Source organism: Arachis hypogaea, chromosome 18 (assembly GCF_003086295.3).
Source record: "Arachis hypogaea cultivar Tifrunner chromosome 18, arahy.Tifrunner.gnm2.J5K5, whole genome shotgun sequence".
In the NCBI taxonomy this organism is placed as follows: Eukaryota; Viridiplantae; Streptophyta; class Magnoliopsida; order Fabales; family Fabaceae; genus Arachis; species Arachis hypogaea.
Genome location: NC_092053.1, coordinates 62,418,991 through 62,423,858, shown reverse-complemented (window position 1 = coordinate 62,423,858; position 4,868 = coordinate 62,418,991). Strand labels below are relative to the sequence as shown.

General features: G+C 38.0%; 1 non-coding gene across 1 annotated transcript; it reads right to left on the bottom strand.

The window, feature by feature from the left end:
- Positions 1 to 3,823: 3,823 nt before the first annotated feature.
- Positions 3,824 to 3,931, bottom strand: LOC112774134 (small nucleolar RNA R71). The gene has a single exon (XR_003188636.1). It is a non-coding gene; the product is annotated as a small nucleolar RNA R71 (small nucleolar RNA).
- Between the last annotated feature and the right edge of the window lie 937 nt (positions 3,932 to 4,868).

Below are 4,868 nucleotides of genomic sequence, written 5' to 3'. Positions count from 1 at the left end.
TATGTATTCTACTAGATTGAGGAGGTTCAGAAGGTGATGGCGATGGGATCGCATAGAGGATAGGTTGGTGAAGGCTGTGGGACAGCGGTGAAACAAATAGATTAGAAATTCCACTAAGTTAGATTACCCCTTTAATATCATGGTTTTAAGTTATGTTTTAAAGTTTTACTTATGTTTTAAGTCTGAATCTCATGATAGATATGAAGCTCTAGGATTGCCTTTGGCGTCCAGGAGTCTTATATCTTACATCACTGGCCACTGTTACCATACTGAGAACCTCCAGTTCTCATTCCATACTCTATTGTTGTTTTTCAGATGCAGGTCGCAACCCACCTCGGTGAGTTACTTTGATCGTGACAGAGCGGAGGATCCTGGCTATGTTTTGAAGTCTTTTAGTTTATTTTGCTTAGTTCTCTCATCTTTTGTATTTATTTTTCCTAGAGGCTTACTTTGAGAGGAAATTCTGTATAAGTTGTTTTACTTTTCTAAACTCTGTATGCCTGTATATAACTAGCCGGCTTAAACTCCGCGAGCCGCGACTAGACTCTTATACCCTTATATATCTATATATATCTTGATATCTGTATGTATATCTTGTGCCTCAATTAGTGTAGCTACTTGTGAACGTTTTGCGCTTTTCAAATTCTATTTTTTTAGCTTAATCCTTCATTGGGCTTCTAGAATTATTATTTCTTTCTATATAAAGATACGTATGAGTTTTACACTTGTCGTAACCTTTGATTAACCTTTGCTTTATGACGCGAGGTAAGACTTAGAGTAATTAGGGTGTTACATACCATGTGTTTGATATAATGCCTGAATGAACTTTGAATTTAATTCATATGTTGTAGCTACCATATGTGCTGGACTATATCCTTATTTGGAATTCTAATCAAGAATTGTGCATCTTTGAATGATTATGATGTTATTTTGGATTGAAATTTAAATAATGTACTTGTTTATTGCTTGAATTTCTAGCACCAAAATGGCTATGGAAATTGACATTTGTTCCTTATTTGGTGAAATTTTAAACAAGTGCATATCGAATTTAATGAATTGAATTGAATTGCTTGTTCATCATGATTTTTAAATCAATATAATCATATAACAAGGTCCTTGTTTCTTGTTAATGCTTTGAATTTGTTTGAGTTGACTTGACTTGATTCTTATCAAGTTTGACACCTTTTTGTAACAAGCACCTTAACCATGTGATTATTTCATTATTCTTAAGGATGGATAAGTGGATTTTTTTCATTATTGAATTGGTTATTGTATGTTGTGTTAATTTTATATCAATCTTGCACTTTCACTTGCACAATGTCAATATCCAATATGTCTAAATTCAATTCACTTTTGTTGTAAACCTAAGCTTGCTTGTGTTTAATTAATGCCTACTAATTGGTTGCAACTTAAGCCATTTAATTGAGGAACTCATGCTTAAATTTTGACGGTGTGGATGCCTTTTTAACCGGCCATTGTGTGTGTTCCAACCGCGCGCATAATTGGAATACACACAGGGCTAATTTTTATCATACCACACCACTATGCAAACTTCCTCAATTAAATGCTTTTTTTTTTCTTTTGGGTACAAGTATACAATGTATTTGCTCCCCCTTTTACCTTTTTGTGCTACTTGCCCTATGATTCTTAATTATACTTTATTAATTCTTTTTTAGGATGAGTGATAAACCACTATTTTATAGTTTATATTGTGTTTAATTGTGTGGTTTTGTCATGATCCTTACCCACTTATTCATCAATTTAGCATGCATTTAGATTTCCTTCCTAAATTCAATACATGTTTGAAAATTGCTTCCTAGAGACTTTAATTATTTAATTTTGATTCTCCTTTATTCCATTCGATGCCGTGATCTGTGTGTCAAGTGTTTCAGGCTTTATAGGGCATGAATGAGATGGAGATTGGAGAGGAAGCTAGCAAAAATTGGAAGGAATACAAGAATTTGAGGAGATAACCAGCGAGAAGTGACGCAGTTGCATGGCTCACGCGACCGCGCGAAGGAGCGCAAATCGCAGTGACGCGGCCGCATGGCTTGCGCGGCCGCGCGGATTGGAAAGCGCAAGTGACGCGGTAGCGTGGACGACGCGAACGCGTGGAGAGAAAAAAAGCGCAAGCGACGCGTCCGCATGGACGACGCGATCGCGTGACATGTGCGATCTGCATAATCTGCAGAATTCACTGGGGGCGATTTTTGGACCTTATTTCGGCCCAGTTTTCAGCCCGGAACAGTAGACTAGAGTCAGAGAATATGCAGAAACAACACACACATTCATTCAGTAGTTTTAGATCTAGTTTTTCACTCTCTTAGGTTTTTTTCTCTCTAGTTTTTAGAATTTTAATTTTCAATTGGCCTTAGCATTGGAACATTGAGAAGAGTTATTTCCTCATCAAGACTTCATCATTCTAGTTTGTTCTCTTAACTTGGTTTTATTCTTCCATGTTCTTTGTTATGTTCAATTTTGTCATTCAGATACTTTTATGATTAATTAATGCAAGGATTATTTCTTTTTAATTCAATTTCAATTCCAATAATCATGTCTTCTTTTAATTCCCTTTTATGTGTTATGGATTTATTATTTACAATGCGTGAGTAGTTTCATTACTTGATGGGGAATTGATTGAAAAGGAACTTGTGAGTTGGAAGGATTGAAAGAAAATTTGTAATTGGGTTAATTGTTGAATTGCTACCCTGTCACCAACGTCAATCCCTTTGAACTAAGTGGGTTGTAACTCGTGAACGGATCTAGTAATCTAACTTGTTTGACTTTCCCTTACCTAGTAAAGGATAACTAAACAGAGTAACCGTTAATTATAAATCAATCTTAAAAATCACTCCATCAATGATAGAGATTCTAACTAATCAATTTCCAGTCAAGGCTTTTATTCATATCATTTAATTTCCCTCAGTTTATATTCCAATTTACTTACCTCAATTTCTTCGAACCTCTGATTAATAAGATAGCACCCTTCTCTGCAACTCGTTGGGAGACGACCTGGGACTTAAAACTCCTAGTAATTTTGATTTAAACTCTTTATGACACATTTCTAAATTGATAGGCAGATTTTCGGTGAATTAAGAACTATACTTGCATCGTATCAATTCTAATAATTTTTTAATTCATCAGCTTCTGCTTCCCATCAATTTTTGGCGCCGTCGCCAGGGAGTTGCAATAGAGTGCTAATTTTATTAATTAGAATTTATTTATTTGGATTTTATTTAATTTTGCTACTATGAGCTGCATGTTTCTTCCGTCAAATGACGCGTTCACTTCCTGATCCGCGCTTGCTAATATTCGATCCTGAAATTGAAAGGACTATTTCACGAATAAGGTGAGAATAGCGTAGGTTAGCTCGCTCTGAGGGCGGATCTGAAAGTGAATCTGAGGAAGAAACCAGCCCCGTTCTACTAATTCGGTTGTTTTACGTGCAGAAAACATGGCAGCTAGAAGAGTTACCATTCAGGAGGAAGGAGCTCCTGATTTTACAATGCAACCGTTTCAAGCGCATCATCCAGCGGTAGCTACAGATTTTGAAATAAAGACCGCACTGTTAAATTTGATGCCCAAGTTTCATGGCCTACCTGCTCAAGAGCTTATCAAGCACTTGAGAGATTTCCAGGCAGCCTGTTCTACTGTCAGGCGTGACGGCACTGATGAAACTTCAATTCTGCTGAAAGCTTTTCCGTTCTCTCTTGAGGGAAAAGCAAGAGAGTGGTACTACACTCAACCTATAGCAAATGTATCCAACTGGGATACTCTCAGAAAGGAGTTTCTGGAGAAATTCTTTCCATCTGAAGTTACTGATAAACTGAGGAAGGATATCTCTATGATTGTTCAGGACGACAATGAGACTCTCTTTGAATACTGGGAGCGCTTCAATAATCTTCTGGAAGCATGCCCCCACCACATGATTGACAAGATCGTGCTACTCAGCTATATCACACAAGGTATGAGGCCCCAAGATAAGACCACATTGGAAAGTGCCAGCAATGGATCTATGAAGAAGTACAAAACCACTGATGAAGCTTGGCAATTGATCAGTGATTTAGCTGAATCTACTCGAAACCACAGACAGAAGCAAGGTCGTTCAGAAGCCGTTGCAGAAGTATCTTCTGGCAGAGAGACTTCTGCTCTAACTCAAAGCATCTGTGAGATGACCAACCTGCTGAAACAAATGCAGTTGAATCAACAAGCTCAGCAAACTCAACCGTAGCAAAACCAACAACTAGTCCCACAAAGAAGTTGCGGAATTTGTGTTGATTACAGCCATTACGCTGATGAATGCCCGCAGCTCCAACAAGAAGACAACATGGTGGCATCCACTCACAACTTCTATGACCGCCCCAACCAAGGGTACAATCAAAGTGGAAATAATAACCATGGATGGCAGGACAATTCAAACCAGAATTGGAGGGACAACAATAACAGGGGAGGTAGAGATAATCAGGGAAATCAGAGGTGGAATAATAACAACAACAGACAGCAAAATCAACCTTACCGAGCACCTCACCTGAGGCAAAACCAAGGACCACCGAACAATCAACAACAAACCTCTCAATTTACTCATTCTTCTGTATCTTCTAATGAAGATTTATTACAAGCTTTTGAGAAAAGACAACTGGACATGGAAAGTACCATCGTGAATAGTATTAACGCCAGTCTGAATGGTCTCACCTCTACTCTGCAAGCTTTTATGACACAGTTTGGTTCAGCACAAAATTTCAGTAACCAACCTTCAAGCACCACTAGAATTCCCTCTCAACCATTACCCAATCCAAAGGGAGGCATTAATGCCATTACCCTGAGGTCTGGAACTACACTGCAGGAGAGGAATCAGGAGGAACCAAGCT